The sequence below is a fragment of the Ambystoma mexicanum genome, chromosome 8 (assembly GCF_040938575.1).
Source record: "Ambystoma mexicanum isolate Mex_15411 chromosome 8, UKY_AmexF1_1, whole genome shotgun sequence".
Classification (NCBI taxonomy): Eukaryota; Metazoa; Chordata; class Amphibia; order Caudata; family Ambystomatidae; genus Ambystoma; species Ambystoma mexicanum.
The window spans coordinates 937,703,290-937,725,087 of NC_090929.1; positions in this window are offsets into that span (position 1 = coordinate 937,703,290).

Sequence of the window (21,798 nt, forward strand, 5' to 3'; positions counted from 1 at the left end):
AACAGTACAGATTCAACAATGTCAATCTGAAATGCCATAGCTGTTGCAAGTGGAAATTAACAATTTTCTCAAAATACACAGGGAGATGGTCAATAATTGTGAATGAGTGTCTTTGATTTATTAGTACAGGAAACTATTAGTGTAGATAGATATATAGGAATTAGTTATGAGTAGAATCATATGTGTCCACCATGTAAGAAAGATTACACTACTTAGGATATTTCTGAAAGATTTGTATATGTTCCTATCCCTGATCAGAAAAGTGTACATTTTTGTGATCTTCTAAGTAACACATTCCATGACATGCAATGCAGTGACTGTGGTTGCAATTTACAATCAACACTGCAAAATCTTGTATGTATTGATTATGTTTCAAAGACAGTGTACAGGTACAATACCTGAGCTGGATAATTGAGATATCCAAATCCAGTGGACCGGTAAAAGCCGCCCATGCACACTGCCTAGCCCTACCCAAGGTAAAAAGAGTAAGAGGGGGAGGGACCAGTTTCCCTACAGTAGCTGCAACCCAGTGCAACACCTTCTCCACTGAGCTAAGAGCCCTAAAGACTTGGCTTTCTGTTTAGGGTACCTCCAGGTACATGTACCGATTGGAACAATAATGAACCAGCTCTGCCACAACTCTCTTCTTTGACTTTGTTAATTGGATTGTCTGTAGGCATCCCCGCCACCTGGCACCGGATGTATTACCCTTGTTATGTTTTTGTTTCCTGTCAAGATTAATGTAACCAGAACGAAACAGCACTCTTCAAATAAAATAAAAAAAAATAAGAAAGTGTGAACACATCAGTAATTAATTTTTTATATAGTCAAGTTTCTACTTTTAAGATGTGTGCAATTATTTTTCACGAGGGGGCATCCATTTAGTGTGGACATTTCACTACATCGGTGTGTACAGAAGTAGATGGTCTTGTTTGTAAGGGTTTAATGAATGCTTATTTAATGTTGTTAGAATCAAAGTATATATGTTTTATATTCCTTTTGTATATGAACATGTAAAATAAAGGTTTGAAATGGAAGAATAGGGTAATAAGTAGAATATGTACTTTTAAATTGTTACAACATAAATTATATAGATAATATTCTTAAGATTATATAAATTAGGAGGGACAACATCATTCTGCAATCTTCTACTTCTGTTTTATTGGGTGCTTGTTAGGTGCTTATACAGTAAATAAATTATGTTTCAAAACGCCCATAGGGCAACATGGAGGGAAAATGGGATTGCAGTACAATGACATATACAAAAAATACAGTAGAGAAAGGGACGGATAAACTACTATGCCATGTGAGTATTTAGAACATGCAAGTGCAGCAAGGAAGAGGGCAGCAGGGTAGGTGCTGGGGTGTCTGTGCTTGAGGGTGATCAACAGATGAAGTGCAAGTTATAGTAAGTGCTATGCGGACAGGAGCCATGTTGGGTGGACAAGTGCAAGTCTTGAGAGCGGAGGGTGTGCCGAGGCAAGTGCTGTAGTTACACAGAAGCAAGGGAGATTGGGTGAGAGTGGTCAGGGGCCCAGAGGATGCATACGGGTCTGAGACACCAATCACAGCAAATGTGAGATTAGTAGAGCAGGCAAGAAGGGAAGGAGGTGGAAAAGAGGAAAGTCTTGGGGTACTTTTAGAATTTAAGAAGGTTCTGCTCAAGCTGCAGAGTGAGGGGGAAGCTGTTCCATAGGAGGGATCCAGCTGAGGAAGGCAAACAACCTCCTGCTCTCTTTTTAGAAAATGCTTTACACAAAGGGAGTTGGTACCAGAGGAACCATAGAGTTCTAGAAGGAGAGTATTTTGTAAGAAAGAGTTGCAGATAGTGTGGTCCCGAGAACAAGTTGGAATTTGTGACTCCCTTTGGTGCTAATGGTTATCAGGTCAACACTGTCCAGATCCACAAACCTCAGTTCACACAAGATTCTGACAGGCAGGACGATGGTTTTGCCACAACATCTGCTTTTCAGGACCAATGAGCAGGTACGGTTAAATGCAGCCACAATTCATGAATATATGGATGAGCTGAGAAAGTACTTGCAACGTGCTTTTGCATTTGCACAGCAGGCCTTATAAAGAGCCACTGACAGAGCAAAATCATCTGTGAAAAAATATGAAGTAGGTGACCAAGTCTAAAAGTTTGACTCTGGGCAATGGTAAACAGAAAAATACTGAATTCCTTGCATCTTGGTGCGGGCCATTTGAAATTGTAGTTAATGTTTCACCTGTTGTTTGCCATATTGCTATAAAGGAAGGATAGTTGATGGTGGAAAAATGTGTTCATCTAAACCAATTCAAGCCATTTCACCCAAAGCATGAGGTAAGAAGGCTTGAACAAATTGGAGAAGCTAATAGGGAGTAAAAGGTGTAGTTGTATTCAGGAAATGAAGCTCTGTTACCTTAAAGAGATTTTCTATAACAGGTAAGTAGGTATGAATGTAACTGTGGATTAATTGTAAAAAAGGGGAGTACAATGGGGGATACATCAGGTAAGCAACTGTAGGTATGCTCTTAAGATTTATGAAAAAGGGGGATGAAGCAGGTGAGTATATAAATGGAAAATGAGTGTGAGATAATAAGCAAAACATATCATGAAAACAGCTTACTTTAAGTGTTAGTTCAATGTTTAAAGATGTTCTATTTCTATTTTCAGTGTGGAAGTTTTCAGAAAAGTCATACAATGTATTGAGTAATTACACCATTGACTTGTTTTGTTTTATTATAATAGTGTATTCAAAATTGTCATTATCTTATGTTTGTAGGTGGCCGAAAAAGGATGCACACCAAATTAAAAAAGAAGTATTGTAATGGCAATGTAGACATCATTTTTATGTTTTAAAATTAAGTTTGATTTCATTAAAAAAAGTATTCTACACTGCACACAAATATGTGTACAAATAGAAGTTTAAATAACAATTCCCAGTTTTTCATCATTGGAAATATGATTTGTACATTTTGAATGGTCATTATTAACATTGCATGTGTGTATGTGGCCAAACAAAGGATGCACACAGATGTATGGAAATTACATTTGTTAGGTTCTTAGCGTAGCTTTTGCTAAGTGCTAATATGCTTACACACACAAAAGATTTTATTGTCTACCTATTATTTGAAATATTGGTATGACTATACTTTAAAATGATCTATACTCAAAATAATGTTACAATGTTGGCATGTCTTCATACATTTAATAGTAAAACTGAAGACATAGTTAGGTTGTATGTCTTGGGTTCCTGGTTAAGGTTGCATGAATGAATCTGCACATTTGTTATCATTTAATATTAAATAATGTTTGTACAGCATTGTAACTTGTCTTCATTGTAGAGAAATGCTTTTATAGGTACACAAACTATTGACATTGTGGGCAATTCTATTCAGAATTTTCTGATACAAAACTAAGCTTGTAGTTACCTCAATGGTTAATGTAGTTGAGTGAATCATACAGCTTTTATTATTTGTAAACTACAGTGTAGATACCCCTTCTCTCTGATAGTGTTAGACTTGGCAGAGTCACACTACCAATACTCACGCTCACAGTGGAGTGTGGCAGAGTCTTGGCAGAGTCCCCTGCAGTCAGTGTAGTCCAGTTCCTGGGGAGTCTGTCTACAGTGTGTGTTGAGGGGCAGAGCCACACTACCAACACTCACAGCGGAGCATGGGGGAGTCTTGGCAGAGTCCCCTGCAGTCAGTGCAGTCCAGTCCCTGGGGAGTCTCTCTAAAGTGTTTGTTGAGTAGGCAGAGCCACTCTACCAACACTCACGCAGTGGAGTCTTGGCAGAGTCCTCCTGTAGTCAGCACAGTCCGCAGCAGAACCACAGTGTAATAGTTCATCCCTTCAACTTTGTTTCTTACAGCTAAAAAATCCAACCCAACTCGAGCCAGAGTCCGTTTCTGCTGCTCATGGGAGCCTGGAGGTGACTACACGCTAATTAACTGTTCAAACTAGCCAGGCATCCGGGAGTGGAGCGGAACCTGGGGACACCTGTGTGAGGTACCGTGTGAAGCAGAAAGCAAGAAGTCTGAAGTCGGGGTTCGGCTGCCGCTGTGTAAGTGTTACGATGGCAGACTTCTGTTTCCCCTTTGATCAGCAAGAGTGCTTCTCTTCAGTGCATGTGGTGTCTTTTAACACCTTAATTCACCATGTCATTGTGCCTGCCCGTAGTTCCCTGTCAGTGCCGTTGTTGCATCAACCCATTCAGTAGCCAGAGGGACATGTAGCCTGAGGGACATGGGGGGGAGAGATGGACTCAGGCAACTCCTCGAGCTGTCGGGCGTGCCCTGTACCCGGAACTGTTTACATCAGACACTCTCCAATTGTTTTGAAAGTGGAAGTATTTAGCTACTGGCTGTACACTGTGCAGTAGCTGGGCTGCTCTTTTCTTTGTTGTTGCATCTTGGAATAATGTTTGTCGGGCCTCCAACCACGTTGAGGGGCTGCAATGTTTGTCTTTATTTGGTCAGGGGGGCCACTCTAGCATCTTTTTTCTCTTTTTACCTTTCGACATTCCCCATCGTACTGCCTTTGTTCAGCACATTCCAATACAACCTTGCTTTAACTTAATGCTTGCTGTCTGCAGACAGCTACCTATTGCACTTTTGCCACAGCTCTTTTTCAAACCCGAGGGACAGGGGGGGAGAGACTGACTAAGGCAGCTCTCTGAGCTGTCGGGGGTGTCCAGTCAACGGAGTTTGTTTTATTTGTGAACTTGCTTTTCTGGACATTCTTAACTCGAGCATTAATGATGCTCTATAACCCTTGCTTGACAAACGCAGGACATTTTGTTTCTTTTGCCATTTTTGTACTTGCTTTTGGAGTCTTTACATGGCTGTACCACTACAAGAGTGAGCGGCTGTGGGCTGCAAGGTTATCTCTCCCCTCCCCTTGGTCTGGGGGCCTTATTGTAGTGTGTCACGAGCCTCCCATGAACCGTGTTTTATTGGTACTTTTCCCCTGTATTGCCTTGGTTCATTACATCCGTGTTTCTACCAACTTTTGGTAAATTTCTGTTTGTATTTTTACTGTTTTGTACTGGTTTTTAACTTGCATGTGTTCTTATAACTTTTTGCTATACCACAGAGTTTAAGCCAATTTAAGCCAAGTCGCTTATTGTGTGACCCCTATACTTGCACTTGCACCTTAAGATTTTTGTCGAGGCAATCTATGCCAGGCTGTTCATTGTGTATTCTCTATACTTGCACTTTTTGAGCACTGTTTTGCACTACATATGCTCCTTACTTGGAAATCTTGGTTACGGATACAGTCCCTAATGTCCAAACATAAAGCTAAGGATCCACCTTTGGTGGCTAACAAAACAAAAACAAATCAAGTCCATCTTAGTAGCTGGCTCTGCTGGCCTTGATGGCGGTATCTGTTCCACCAAACCGAAACTGAAAACGGGCAAAGGCGGCCAGCTGCCATCTGACCAATCAACTCTAAATGAGTATTTGAAACAAATGGCCCGTAAAATCGAAAAACGGATACAGCATACTGAAAGGGCAATCGAGGTTGTTATCCTTCGCTCTAGTGATCGCGAAAATATATTGCCCCAACTCCCTTCCCTAAACATTTCACTTCCAAGCTTATCCCAATGCCTTAATGGTAGCCCTAATTCCAGTATAGTAGTAAGAGACTTTATGTAGGGGCATGGCCCTGTGGGCACAGATACCCTTCTGGGGGAGGGAAACCCCCCCCATAGGGGACTCAAGGGGAACCAAGCAGAACCCCCCAGACTCCATCTCCAAGAATGATTCCTGGACTCAGCCTCCAGTGATTTTAAATTACTGGATGAGGTATTGGATAAAAAACTGGCACCTGTCCTCTCCAGAATTACATCCCTTAAAACTCATTGAGTACTTCACTCTGTATCATAGACCACTTATCAGAGGGTTGAAAAAAGACATGTTGGACATTAAAAGTTTGGTACAGGATAGAACTAGTGCTCTCGATGCAAGGACAGTGGCAATAAACCCAGTCCTTCCATTTTTAAACATCACCACTACCCTCCCTGTGAGAGGGCAAGTTGCACCAAAGCCACAGGCACCCGTTCTGCCTGTCCCACCTGCCCCTGCCCGTCCCGCCTGCTTCTGGCCGTCCCGCCTGCCCCTGCCCAGACCCACCAGAATGTACCTTCCATTAAGGATCGTACATGGTGGGGATCTCGGAGCCCAAGAGTGCACTCTGCATCGGGGTCTCACACTATTTCTAAGGGTACCGGGCAGTACATGTCCAGTCAGCTGGCTTTAGCCTACCCCCGGAGGCTGCTACATTGATGGGAGTGATCACAGGTTTGCCCTGCTGTTTAGGGCATGGCATTGTAGAACCCACAATCTCCCTCATATATAATACATCCCAATGGATAAATACTTCCAGTTATGAAGATCAACCTTAGAGGTATCTTGATGGCAAGAAGGGTACCCTGGGTAGGGAATGAAACTAAATAGACACAGGGGGATTGCGTGGTAGTCTCTATGACTGACTATGTTGGATTACCAGGTCTCTTCCCTGAACCCAGGGTGGCGGTTTTGAAAACCCATCCTCAAAACAGTGCATTCTTTCCCCTGGCTGCTTTTTACTCACCCCACCATGGCCCTTCAGTGTCACAGCCCACAAACTTCAATGTATGGGGAGGGCCTAAGTCTTTGGCAGGCAGGGGAGAGGTTGACTCAAGGGACCGAAGGGGTTTTATAGGTTTGGCAGACCGATTTGAGGCCCTTGGGGACATTGAGGAGTTGGATTAAATCACTGCCATAAGGGAGTATGGCCAAGTAATAGTAGGGTCCCCTAAAGGCTGTGTAGAACATCATAATACCAGTGATCATCCAGTAGTCTCTCTGGGCAAAGCCATGTCATTTCTGTGCTGGGACATAGCTGGTGCAGCAAGCAAACTGTCAAAGATTGAGGTAGTTTCAGTTCTTAGGCACTACAATATAATATTCCTCCAGGAGACATGGGCTGTCCTTCCATTCTCTTTTTGAATGGTTATGTTTCAAAGTGTGTTGCTGCTAAGAAGGGTGAGAGAGGCCACTGCTATGGAGGCATGGCAATTTTGTTACAGTCCTCACTAAATCGTGTGCTAACAGATAGGGAAACAAGAAAATGTGAGACCCGCACAGGGTCGAGAACTAATCCTGGTGAATTTTTTATAATAGTCCCCATCTCCTTAACAGAGACTGTTTATCTGTTTGTTTATTTATTTGATAGAGCGCACCAAACCCTCAGGTAGCTTGGCGCAATGTTACAAGTATACTTGAAGCTTAGTTACAGAGTAGGTAGGGTACGTACATACAGGAAATAAACAGAATTGCTGCCACATAGTTTGCAAAGAGACTAATGGTTACATATAGGTGTTACATGATTACAGTGGAAAGGTACAATAGTATCAAATACATTGAGAGCGGTAAGTCCTAACAGGCAGCAAGTGCAGTCATAGTAAAGGTACAGGAAGAGATAGGTTTGGGGTCGATAGCATCAGGTTTAGGAATCGTTAGTTCATATCCAGGTGAGGACTTTCCATCTAAATCTAGAATAAGGTTGGTCTGTTCTGAGATCTAAGGGGAGTGCATTCCAGGATTGCGCGGCTATGACCGGGAAGCTAAAGCCACCAGCTGTGGTGCGTTTAAATCTCGGGACCTCTAAGGTGTGTGCGTTGGCAGCTCTCATAGGGCGGGCAGTGATTCTCTTGTTTATTCTTTCTATGAGATAAGGTGGGGCTATGTTCTTCAGACATTTGGATGTGAGAGAGTGTGTTTTAAGGAGGATCCTGTCATTAATCTTAAGCCAGTGGACCTCTCTTCTAAATGTAGAGATGTGATCTCGGTTGGGGATATTTAGAGCTGCTCTAAGGGCATTATTTTAAAGTCTTTCCATTTTGTCAATAATGTACTTATTGGCTCCAGCGTACAAGGCATTACAATAATCCGATCTGGATATTATGAGTGTATTGGCCAGGTTAATGGAGCTGGTTTCAGAGAGAAATGGTCTACAGGCTCGGATCAGTTTGCAGGTATATGTTGTTGATGATGCTAGTGAGTTGACTTGCTTCTTAAGGGTAAGTGCACAGTCAAGATAGAAGCCTAGGGTTTTAACTGCTGGCATCACTTTCATGACGTTATTGTCAATATTAAAGGAGGCATAGCTGAGGTTGAGTTTTTTAATGGCTGTCTCTGAACCTAGGGTCAGTAGCTCCCTTTTGTCATCATTCAGGCATAGGCCAAGGGATGCCATCCATGCCTGAATGAGGAGGTACATCTTATTTACTAAGGCCGAGTCCTCGAGGAAGTTGCCCGAAAGGGGAATGAGGATCTGGGTGTCATTGGCGCAATTAGTGTAGGTGACGCCCAGTCTATCCAACTTGTCAAACAAGGGCTTAGTAAAGATGTTATACATGGTAGGAGAAACACATTATCCCTGGGATACGCCACAGTAGACTTGTATGGGATTGGCAGCTGTTGAGGGGGAGAAGACTCTCATTGTACGGTTAGCTGGGAAGGACTGAACCCAAGTTATGGCATCAGTTGAGAAATGGGCAGGTGGTTGCATAAGACTGTGGGATCAACCAAGTCAAAGGCTGCAGATAGGTCAAGGAGGAGTAGCATAGATGATTTCCCATTGTCCTTCAACTCATCAATTTGGGTCTTGAGGTCTATTAAAGCTGTTTCCGTGCCATGGAGCGGGCGGAAGCCAGACTGGCGAGATCCTAATAGGTGGTCAACTTCCAGGTAGTCCTGAATTTGCAGGTAAGCTACTCTATCGATAATTTTAAGTAAGAAGGGGACTGTGGAGATGGGTCTGTAGTTGGTCGGGATGGAAGGATCTAAAGTTTGGTTTTTGAGCAGTGCGACCACCCAAGATTCTTTGAGATTTTTAGGCACTGAGTTTGTCTTGAAAGAGGCATTTGTGAGCTTCGAGATGAAAGGGGCTACGTCTCTGGCTGCATCCTTTATAATTTGGAGCGATAGTTATCTCCTTTGCAGTTTTAGGGTTTTAATGAGAGTATGACTTTTTTTGTCTCAGAGATCGACATTTTCTTGAAGCTGAAGGGTGTGGTGGTACTGTCTAGAGTGACTCGAGGAGGTTGCTGCTCGGGTAAGAGCAGGGAGGCTTTCTTTTTAGCTATTTTATGTTGGAGGGAAATGATTTTATGTCAATTCAGGTGATTTTTTGGATGTCAGTACACCAAGGCTTATCCTTGGGAGTGTTGTCAGCCTGTTGTATCGGTGATTCCATTTCCCGAAGGATAGAAAATAGTTCCTTGGTGTCTGACCTCGCCTTAGATATTCTGTTGTTAAATATATTCTTTTTGTGCTAGTTATTTCCTTCTTGTACAGTTTGGAGAGGTTTGTTAGCTTGGCTTTATTCTTGTCCATGGGAGAGTGACACCAAGTTGATTGAAGCTTTCTTTTTTGGAGTCTTAATTCTTTAAGTTGGGGCGTGAACCAAGCATTAGGGTGAGATTTCGCTCTACCTTTATGGAGTTTGACAGGTGCAATATTGTCCAAGGCCTTGGTCATAGCATTGTTTAAGACCTCCACTAGTAAGGTAGAGGCTGTATTACTGGCTATGTTGTTAATAGCGGGGAGAAGATGTGGGAGTAGCTTTTCCGCTGTAATATCCTTTTTCCTTCTAGTGGGAAGTGGCAGTGCCATAACAATAGTTTTGGGGCAGACGAGGTCTAGTGTGGCAGAGAAGGTAATTAGATAGTGGTCAGTCCAAGATTGTGGGGTAATGTTAGTGATGGTAATATTACAGTTGAGGTTAGCAACCCAATCTAGGGTGTCCTTCCTTTAATGTGGGTAGGGGTGATGGCTTTTTGTGTCAGCCCATAATCCTTCAGTAGTGCAGCGACTGACTGGGCTTGTTTGTCATCAATGTCATTAAAACCAAGATTGAAGTCTCCCAGCAACAGGATTTGTGCATGGTCTTTGGTATTATTGGCTAGAAGACAGGTAAGGTCGTCCTCGAAGGTTCCTAATGGTCCAGGCGGTCTGTATACCAGGTGGATAGTAAGAGTATGGTTGTTGGATAGGGGAAGTTTAGCTGTAAGTATCTCACAGGATTGGTAAGAAGGAGAGGTAGCAAGTCTGATAGGTAGATCAGATTTAGAGATAATGGCTAAGCCACCTCCTCTGGCATTTGGTCTATCAGCTCTGAGTATCTGGTAACCATCTGGTATGGCTACCATAGGGCGGGTCCTGCTGCTTCGTGAAGCCAGGTTTCAGTTATGGCAAGCAAGTCCAGGTTCTCATTAGTTAGGGTGTCTGCGATATCGGCGGCATGGGCCACCAGGGATCTGGCATTGATAAGTGACCCTAATAGTGTTAGGGTGCTTTTAGCTTTGCTGGTAGGAGGAAGTTTAGTTGTGGGTGTGTTGACTATTAGGGGAGTTTTCAGCGTAGTGGTAGGATGTGCAGAGGTCTGATTGTTGGAACTGTTTTGCTGTGCACGTTTAGTAGATAGTTATGGAGGTTGGGCAGTATTACGTATGGGGCATCTGCTGGTACAGTTTGTTTTGGGTTTGTAGAGACGGGACAATCTTGATCTAAGTCTCATGTTTCTATCCTTAGGTGGGCATGTGGCCAATCAAGCAAAGGCCATTATGGCGAGGAGGCCTAATAGAAGTTGGGTTGTCTGGGTCTTTGGGATTTAACTCATGTTCATGGATTTGACTGGGACAAATTTTCTTAAGGTGCACTATTTGGAGAGCCATTGGAAGGGCTGTTTCCAGTAGTAGTGAAGTTATCACAGTGTAGGCTAATGTTACTTTCAGGCATGGGCTAGTGGCACATGCATCAGAATAGGCTAGAATCGATTTCAGGAGTAGGCTAGAATCACTTTCAGGTATAGGCTAGTATCAGTTGCACAAAAATGGGCTAAAATCAATTTTCAGCAATAGGCTAGAATCCCTTTCAGGTATAAGCTAGTAACAGTTGGACAAAAGTGGGCTAAAATCAATTTTCAGGAATAGGCTAAAATCACTTTCAGGTATAGGCTAGTATCAGTTGCACAAGAATAGGCTAAAATCAATTTTCAGGAATAGGCTAGAATCATTTTCAGGTATAGGCTGGTATCAATTTAGGGCTTAGGCTAATGCCATAGGGCAGTGTGAGAAAGTTCAAATGGTACTGGGCGAGTGAACACAATCACATGGCAAATAAGAACAGTGAGCAGGAGCGAGAGGGGAGCAGAGTTATGAAATATACTGGCTAACGTGAGTTATGCACGCATTAATCAGACAAGTATGGCTGAATTTGTAGTGACATGGTGAAGTTATATGAAGGCGCATTAGAAGGAGGCAAATTACTTGATATAGCACAATCATCAATCAGGACAAGCCGGAATAAAAGGCAGATTTGCTTTGCAGTGTAGCGTATTAGGTCTTGTAGTTTGCGTGTTTGGCTTGTGCTGGGTAAGCGGCATGTGGTGTCCATTATAGGGTGACAATATATCTTAATAAATAAGGAGGCATAACAGAGTACTTCAGTTATCATGCACGTTGTTAGCGTCTTAGGGCCAAGTGTTAATAATAGATTAGGTGTGCGCATTCTTCAACGGGGCATTTGCAGTATGGCATGGTAATTCACGAGTAGCAACTTTAGCGGCTAATGTTCACGCGGGTAGAAAAGCAGTGCAAGGGAATGAGAGTTACCTTGGCAACGTGCGCTAGTCCAACTGGAGTCAGCCATGGTCGGGCAAGCCTGCACAGGGCCCCGTCTGGCTGACGGCGTGTATGGCTGTGGATCAGCTTAGGACAGTAGAAAGCCTTGTTTCCTTGGGCATTTGTTCCAGTGGGCCGGTTTACGCCTGCCGGCTGTGATAGGTGCTTCAAATGCACCCTGCAGCCAATCTGGGCTCAGCCAGGCTGGGTTAGGCAGCTTGTCTGAGGGCTGAAGTTGGGGCGGCCATCTTGAGATGGACAGCCTCATTGGAGCTCAATGGTGGTTGCTGTGGGGTTTCAGCACCTGCACCGGCAGCCTTGGGTGAAGCGAAGATATTACCAGTAAATTTTCCCTCGGGTGCGCACTGATAAGAGTGCTAAAATGGAAAGACAAACGCAATTCGTTTAGCAAAGTCTAAATGTGCTGGGCTCTCACCAGAAGGGCATATGAGCCTCAGGGGGCCTCGGGTCATCTCCTGAGGTGGGGGGCACTGCTCCAGCAGGTGGAGGTGAGTGCTCCCGGTGCGAACAGGGGAAACAGGGCCTTAGATGGCCTTTGATGGGCCGACTCTTCCGCATGCCAGCGGATGGGGAGGATTTCAAATAAACAGTTGCATAGCAACCTTGTAGACATCGGCGCCACATTGCACCTGACATTTTGTTTGGCTTTCAATGTCAGCGCTGATGCAGGCGCATGGACATGGGCTGCTGGTGGGTGAAATACGCCTCAGGAGGGGTAAAAATCGCACAGATTATGTGCAGTTGCCAATAAACTAGGCAGATGATTGGGATACGATGTAGGGCCTCAGCTGCAATATGGATGGCTTTGGTAGTGCCGGTGGTCGTGACAGCTTGATTTCTCGGCATGGATCTGGTCATCCTCTGGTGCAGGTAGGTGGGGGCTACTGCCCTCACCACCTGGCTAGTGATGTCCAGGGGTGCTGAGGGACCTTATTGAATCACAGTGAATACCCACTGGAAGCCAAGATACGCTGTTAATATTGGTTGGGGACTTTAATGCCAAATTGGGTAAAGGGATATCCATTGAGATGGATACAGGTGAAGATTTTGCATATGGGATAGCACCACCCCAACTGGTAGATGAAAGAAGATGAAAGAACGTGTGCCAGGGGCCTCCAGTTCAGTACTTCCTGGAATGTGGTATTTGCTCCTTAAATGGCCGAGTTGGTTTGGATCGCCCACATTTTACGGCACCCAAGGGACCTCCACGATAGATTACTTTTGCATTTATGCAAAGGACTGGCCTCTCACTATGGAATTTCAGGTGTTAGATAATCTGCACAGGGACCACTACCCCTGGAGATTAGTATTGAGGATTGGTCCCTCTGCGATGCCATGTGATAGTTTACCGCACCTGGATCACTGTGAAATTAACCCTCTCTGTAAGCGCAGAGTGTCCACTCAGACCAAGATGATCAAAGCAAATAGGCACAAATTGCCTCCCTCCATACTCTCTCTGAGTGCAGACCCAAGGGAAATCATCACCAAATTTGGGAATCCCTAACAGATATTTTCCAGCAGGATTTCAGGACGTGGAGAACCAATACCCAGGGCTGGTATGACGAACCCTGTCGAGTAGCCTAGAATAATCTGAAGGGACTCTTAGATGAAAGAGATAGCACGAGAGGAGAGATAACTAGTGCCTGTGCACATTATAAAACTGCCTTGGCAAATAGGAAAAGCCTCTTAGAAGCACTTTGATGTGAAGAAGTCCTCCAGGCTGTATCTGCTGGGGACTCCAAAAATATTTGGGTGTTTGTGGCAGACGGGCCTGCCTACAAAAGAGCCCAAACACATAGAGAGAATAATGTGAGTGCGAAAGCTTGGTCTGACAATTTTAGCTCCCTATATAAAGCAATTCATCAGGGCTCGTGGCACCACACTACACTTAACAATGAAGGAGGTTAAGGTGGCAGTGAACAGGCAACAACATAACCGAGCCCAGGCCCGGATGCAATTCCAGCAGACCTCTTTAGGGGAGAACCAGATTTGTGGGCCCCTCAGCTAACTAGATAATTCAATGCCTTTCTTGAGCTTGGCAAATTTACATCTTCATGGCACCAAGCAATAATCTATCCCATCTTTAAAAAGGTGACTCAGGCCAATCTCTTTGCTAGACACTTCATTTAAGATCAGTGGATTCATGACAGCGAGGTACATGCCAACATACAGTAAGGTTTCTGCCTGGGACTGGGGAGTCGAGACCAAGTGTTAAACTTGTAGTTGGTGGGTTCAACTTCTTTTTTTGTTAGGGGTGAACCATTCTAACTACATGCATCTGTGCACAGCATTCAACAAGGTGGATAGAGCTTTGCTATGGGGTGTGCTCAGGTCCATGGGATGCCCCGAGGGGTTGGTAAAAGTCCTACAGATCATCCACGAGAACACTTTGGCTTGTGTTAGATTTGGGGAACAAGGTCAATGCACAGATTTGTTTGCAGTTGCCCTGGGTGTTCGTCAAGGTTGCGTGGTTGCCCCAGTATTATTTGCCCTCTATATTGCCGTTATCTACCGGGCACTGGTGGAAACCAATACTGACTATATCAGGATGGGGTGTACTTCCGCTCCCAGTTTTGGGATTTGCTGACAACATTGTCTTAATCGCCTGGACCCCAATAGCACTACAACATTTGATAGATGCCTATACTGGGTTCATGTCAAGTTAGCAGTGAACTCTAAGAAATCTGCAGTGATGGCTTTTTCGTCCATGGGTGGTAGATCGCAAAAGATGTATCTGGAGTGGTGGTAAACTAATACCTAGGGTTGAAAAATCGACTATCAGGGTGTTACCTTCAGTGAAAACTGGCGGGGGTTCAACCACATAGAAAAAAAGTGTCTGAAAATGAGGCAGGCTCTTGGGGCTTGTCTCACTATCCGAACTTACGTTCAGGGCAACCAATTAAGTTGATCCTGGAGGTCTATAGAGCCCAAACAAAGGCTGCCACCAACTATGGAGCTGCCTTGTGGGGCATGGGGAAAGCTACACGAATCGAAACTATAGAAAACGCTATTTCTTTTAAAAACTGCTTGGCTTACCGTGTTCAGCACCCAACTTTGCCTCACACATGGAACTCGGAAGTCCCCATATTGGCGATGAGTGGCAGATGGCTCCCTTGTCACACTGGTTGGTGGTATGGTCAAACCCGAAAGCCACCCTAACACACATGATCATTAGAGCCTTGATGTCTAGCCCGACACAATCTAAAATCCCATGGGTATCCTCCATCAACAAATGTATTTCTTTGCTTTATCCTCCAAATCTCCAATGTCCTCTTACCTTGTTGTTACTGATCACGGTAAACAAATATAAGCAGCTGTTTAAAGCAATTCTTGTGTCAAAGAGAGAGACCTCTGCGCTCAGGGTTGAGGCCAATAGAAAGAAAGAATATGCTGATCTTGGCTGCAGAGGGCATCCAGCCATATTTGTTGCAGAGCCACAGGCCCACCAGACTACTGGGCACTGATGCTGGCAAGTTTTAATTCCCTATGGCTTAGGACACACACAAAGAACTGGTTAAGTACGGAACAGTGCACAGCCTGCCCATACTGTCACTGGCCCGAAGAGGATCTCATGCACTTTGTAATGTTTCCCAAAAAGGGGGTGGGGGAATTAACACTTAAAAAAAAAAATAATAATAAAAATAAGGACAACAGTTAATCTGGTGTTGAGATTTTAACTTCTCCCAATCCTTAGTTGTGGCACTGTTGCAGAAGTTGAGGCTTCATTCAGTGTAGTGATGTCCCACTGGTGGATGGGGGTTCTGGAGGTGGTACTGATTTCCGTGCATGTAATACATGAGTCCTATGCATTTTTATTTTATGGTGGTCGTGCGTTTTCTAATACGCATCATCCACATGATTCCAGCCGAGTCGCACCAGATGATTTATCATGATTGATGTTCCCAGGCTTTGTGACCGAAAATTAGAAGGGCCACATGTTAGGGCCCGATTCATGGAATATTTGCCTAGTTCCAAGTGAATTTGCACTGCTGAAAAGTGACTTTGTACTGCTGAAACTAACCCTGAGTTTTGAGCGAACAAGAACGTTATTAGAATATGTAAGGTCGTGGGGGAGTTCATTCCAAAGTTGATGGCATACTTTTTCTTCCTCCGATTAGCATGTTGAGTTCTTTCATTTGCTGCTTCTCCCGGTAAAATCACCGGAATAACTTGCATTAAGCGGATTCATTTCTGAAAAGCCTTTCAGCCTCTCTGCTGCAAAGCACCAAAGCCGATAAATATAAAGGTTTTAAGGAACAGGGGGCCCATGTCTCTTTCAATTATTTTAGAAACTACTGGGTGGATTTACCCCAAACCAGTCAAGAAAATGAAGTCCATGCTTTGGCACAAATTGTTTATTTGGTCCAAATCTGCCCAGTAGTTTTCACGCTACTGCTATTCATAAACTTCACTTTTACTCAATAGGAAATTTAATTTGAGTAGTCTGAAACAGTGTTTTTATGTTTTCTTAATAATGTTTCCATTTATTAACAAAATGTTCCCTGAATTTCCATTTGGAGGATGGGGGGGGGACTCAACAAACCTTTTGGTTTTGAAAATGTCATCCAAATCCATCCATCAAGTCAAAAGTTCATAGTCTCTCTCAACCTCTCTGTGGCAAAACCAAGCACAATATACAGGTTTTAATGTGCAGTGGGCAGCTCACTCTCTGTTGAATATTTTAAAAACTACTGGATGGATTTACCCCAAACAAGTCAAGAATTGCAAGTCCGCGCTTACGAAATATCGTTTTTAGTTCTTTCATTTGCGACTCTTGGGGATTTATTTGCCTCCTCCTGCTTTCTGCTGCAAAGCGCCAAGACCAATATAAAGGTTTTAAGGTGCAGTGGCAACCCTGTTCTCTTTCAAATATTTTAAAAACTACTGTATGGATTTTCCCCAAACCAGTTAAGGAAATTAAGTCAATGGTTCATGCCCACATTGTCTTATTTTGACAAAGTTGCCAAGCAATTTTCACACTATGACTTTTCCAAATCTCCACCTTTTCTCTATGGGAAAATGAATGTGAGTGGGCTGAAATCAATGTTTTCATGTTTTCTTAATACATTTTCAATTTTCAAATCAATTGCTCCCAAAATTTCCAGTTTAGTGGACCTCCTGACAAACTTTTTGTTAGGAAAATGTCATCCAAATCCATCCAGCAAGTCAAAAGTTATTAAGCCAGCTCAGCCTCTCTGCTGTATAAAGGTTTTAAAGAACCGAAGTCACCCGCTTCTCTGTCAAATATTTAAAAAACTACTGGATGGATTTCCCCAAACCAGTCAAGAACTGTAAGTCCATGCTTACCAAATATTGTTTTGAGTTCTTTCCTTTGCCGGTCCTCCAATAAATATCCGGGGATCACTTGCACTTGAGCAAAAAAAAGTCTGATTTTCATTTCTGAAAATCTTTTCAGCCTCTCTGCTGCAAAACACCAAGGCCAATAAATATAAAGGTTTTAAAAACTACAGGATGGATTAACTGCAGGATAGCTTTACCCCAAACCAGCCAAGCAAATTAAGTCAATGTTTTGTGCCCAAGTTGTTTCTTATTTCGTCCAAATCTGCACACCGGTTTTCGAACTGTGGCTGTTCAAAAACTGCACTTATTCTCTTTGGGAAAATGAATGGAAAACTGTGAAACTGTTTCATTTTATACCATTTTGTTGCCACCATTTGCAGTGTGAGGGGACTCTTGACAACCTTTTAATTTTGAAGGTTTTGTCGAAATCTGCCCAGCAAGTTATAAGCAATTAGCAATAGGATTAGGAAAAGAAATGTCTGGTTTCTCACTGAATTGAAAAGGTGTTGATGCTATTTATTTGTCACATTAAATCTGATCACCATAACTCTATCCTAACAAAGTTTTTTTTCAGTGAATTTCACTGGTTTCGTTATACTCTAGTTTCTTCGGGCCCACTAGCCAGGGCCTTTGGCCGTAGCCACTGTACATGTTGCACCAAACTGTTACTATGTTGCCCACTAGCCATCAGCGCGGCCAGTGTATTTTTTGCACCAATATGTTTCTTTGGGGACCTCCAGACATGGCCACTGTACATGTCGCACCAATAGATTTCATTGGTGCCCACTAGCCATGCCCTTGGGCACAGAGATCCATTACCCACTGCCTAGGAGATGTGATCACTGAGGTGTAAAATTACTTTTGTTTTCACTCCAGTGGGATCCACCCAATAGTCCCCCGATAATAGCAACAAACTACACATACAGCGACAATGAACTACTCATGCCTGCAGGATTTACCTGGCATTCCCCTGATACTGATTGAACATTCCAAACTCTTCCTTTTTCTAACAGACACTCACCAAGTTTCCCTTTGTAATTCTTATCTTTTTCCCTCTACTCCCCTCAGTTTCTTTTTTCCTCCCTGGCCTTCTCCAGGCCATTACACCCTATCACTCTTCTTTCATGTAATGCATTTTTCTTCTCCAGGGAGCACTCTATTTAAATGCGCATGTTGAATTTCAGGGATTTGTTGCATTAAATCTGATCACATTAACTCTCTCTTAACAAATGGCGTTTCACTGAATTTCTAGGTTTCTTTTTTTATAGGTTAGTTTCCTCGGGGCCCACTAGCCGTGACCTTTGGCTGAAGCCACAGCACATGTGTCCCGACAGTTTTCTTTTGGGCCCACTAGCCATGGCCTTCGTACATGCCCTGTGTCCACTGCCGAACATGTTGCATAGTTTCTTGAGGTCTCATTAGCTATGGCTTTCGACTGTGGCTCTGTGCGTGTTGCACCAATAGCGTTCTTTTGGACCCACTAGCCATGGCCAATGGCCATGTGAAGCAATTTGTTTGTTACCACTACTGTACTTTTTCATTCTAGCATTTGGGGCATCAACTTGGATGATCACTGGCTCTGTATTTCATATTAGCTCCACCGTATTCAAATGCGTAGACCATAATTCTTAGGTCACTTTTTAGTGCAACACTTTTACATCTGCCTGTCTTACCTCATCTGCCCAAACTTTGTGTTCACCTGAGGGCTCTGCTTGAGGCATTTCCATTACCACACCCTTGTGATCATTCACAATATTTAAGAAAACTCCATCTGTACTACAGTAAATAGTGCATCACACTTTACACAACAGGACACTCCCTAATACAATGCATTGATGACACTTGGCTGAAAAGAAATGCATGACTGCCAGACATTAGGCCAACTGATATTGTTTGGGTTCTGTTAGCGACTTCAATTCAACACTACAGCTAAGTCAATGCCTAGTCTAGGATGCTAAGGAAACCCTTATTGATATATTTTTATGTCCAGTTCGTTTACTCTGGATGACAACCCTTATATAACATCCCTATCTTAGAATCCCCCTGACCCCACTGAGCCAAGTAGTAGGTTTGTTTTGCAAATTAAAAGGTTTATTTGAAAAATTAAACAATATCTATATATCACACTTTTATGAACAAATTGATAATTGATAGCACACTTGGGAAGATGATAGTGAGCAACAATGGATAATATTACACTAACACACTTTTTAATTACTTAGGAGTTGATATAGAGAGGATAAAGTAGCTGAGAATGCTTTTATGGTTTCCAGGAAATGCAATGATGGAAAAGAATGCAGCACAGAAATAAATTGATATGGTTTCCACAAGAGATAATGTGATCACTTTTTCTTTTGACAATTCACTCCCCCCCTATGCAATAGAAAGAGATGGAAGGAGAGCACACCATTTTCAAGAATACAAACAAAATGCAATACAAAGTTCCAGTTCCCTCCCAGCGAGCTTAGAGGAAAACAGATATGATTTTAAAGCAGGCAAATCCTTTTAAATGTGGTGGCAATGAAGTCAAAATATGCTAAAAATGCTTTTAATTCACTATAGGAGGTTCAGGGTAGGTGGTAGCTACTTTGAATTAGTTCAGGTCAGCATTATCAATGATTCAGAGATGGTTATCAGGTTGAAAATGGAATTCAATAACGGAAGCAAAAGACAGATATTTTTACGTGTGGTTGAAATGAAGCAAAATGTCAATTTGCTGCACTTTTTTCAAGTGCGTTGATCGCGATTTCAGAGAAACTATAAGGAGTAGCAAGTCGGTTCAAAAGATACGGACAATTTAGTGCAGGTAGATTTTCGGAAATGAAGTAAGATTCAAATGACAAATGACACTTTTGCAGGTTTGAGATCACAGAATGAACACCCGATTTCTATGCAGTTCTAAATAGGTGGAAATGGATGATATGAGATTGTTAGACTAAGAGATTGGTTCTGCACAGTTCTAGCTGGGTACTCACACTATAAATTTGAAATATGCCGTCAAGATCTGGTCAGGTTTGGACTGGACTTCCCTCGCCATGGTATGGTCAGGCACCGGTTCTGCTCACAGTGATCTGGTCTGGGTCTGGTCTGCGGATCTGGATCTCTGGTTCTGTTCTCGGCACTGCACAGCAGTCTGCTCTGGGTCTCTTGAATTGGATCTGACGGTTCTGGATACACAGGATTCTTAGCAAGCAGCAAACACTGCAGCCCGGCGGTTGAATAGTTTGCAAAGGATTTTGAGGCCTGCTGAAGAGAACTCAGCTTGTGGGTTAGGCCTTTGCTGGAGTCTGAGTTCTAAGTTCTGGTCTCTGTCTGGATGTGAAGTCTAAGTGCTGGATCTGGTGTCTTCTGGCAAAGTGCTCCGCAAGAAATCAGCTTGAAGTGTTGGAGTGAATGTCCCTGTCAGGCTTTCAGTTGCTCTTTTTATGTCCTTTGAAAGTGGGCGGGTCGGCTCATTCTGCATGCCCAACCCTCTCATGATATGATAGGTCAAGGATTCTCTGTTCTGCAAGACAGCTCTCCTGTCAGGATTTATAGAGCGCCAGCACTGGTCAGTGGCTTGCAATGGTACTGCACCCATTTTTGGGAGCTGTCTTGAATTAATACATTTCAGATTTTGAACATCACCATATTTCTTTGCACTGGTTTTTGCTCTGTGTGTAGCCAAGGATAGGGCCTGGCCATGGCCTCTTGTATTAACATTAACAGAGGCAAAAATGGGTGGCAACCTATTTTTCATGTTTTCCCTGTGCACTTTCTGGGGAGTTCTGGCCATCATGATGTTTTCAATGCCAGTAAAGCACAGTTATGTGGTAGGGCTTGGATGCATGGGTAAAAACATCCCACAGTTCAGTCACATAATAAATCACTTATTTTTTTTGTTTAAATAACTACAGTTTACCCAGTTTCTGATGACATGAACACACTTATAAAATTGTTACTTTTGATTTCGGAGCAGGTCACCCTCAAACATTGCACTATTTTTCTATAAAATGTCCATTCAATTAAATGTCCATCTAGATATAGAGTGACATAATAGTCCCTTCAGTATTACCAGACGTTTTGTTGCTGTTTGACTTGTTATTAAAAATGTTTCATGTCACGTTTGGAAAAGGAAGGACAGATGGCATAATTGCTTCTGTGGCTTGGAGTTGAGGCCAATTTGGGCACTTAAACTCCCGATGCCTCTCCTGCTTCAAAAAGTGGCATGCACTATTACTTGTCACAAACCCATTTTGATTACTCTGTGGGTCAAGAGATCCACCTCTGCAAACTATACTTCTACTTTCAACCTATACTTCTACTGGATTCTCTCTGCCCACATTCATTTACAATACCCTCCACATCTCTGCTGTTGTTGCTGCTACAAATTCTGCGTTTGAAGTCACATTACTTTACCTTTGCTCAGCATTTTCTTTTGCTTTCAGCAAAAACAGTGAATTGCCACAGGAATTTGTTCACATAAGGGGCTTTGTTTTCCCCTCACACAAATACTCTTCAACTGCTGCTGATTGTTAGGTGACATTCCCTGAAAAATTGGACCTGCACTCCAACCTCCTTCACTGTTGCAGCAGGCATATTTATACTAGAATAATGTGTAAAACAACCTACAGCTGATCAAATTAGTTTGCAGGTAACATCTTCCTTTTGTTAACAATTATTGATCTTGGACCAACCTGTCTTTTGTGGGCATGTTACTGCAATGTCTCGTTTTAAAACATCACCCCCCTGTACCAATTCCACAACAGTGCCCATATCCTCAGTCAGCCAACCACTCTCATGAGTCAAAGGTTGACAAAACTCAGCGAGACCTCCTATC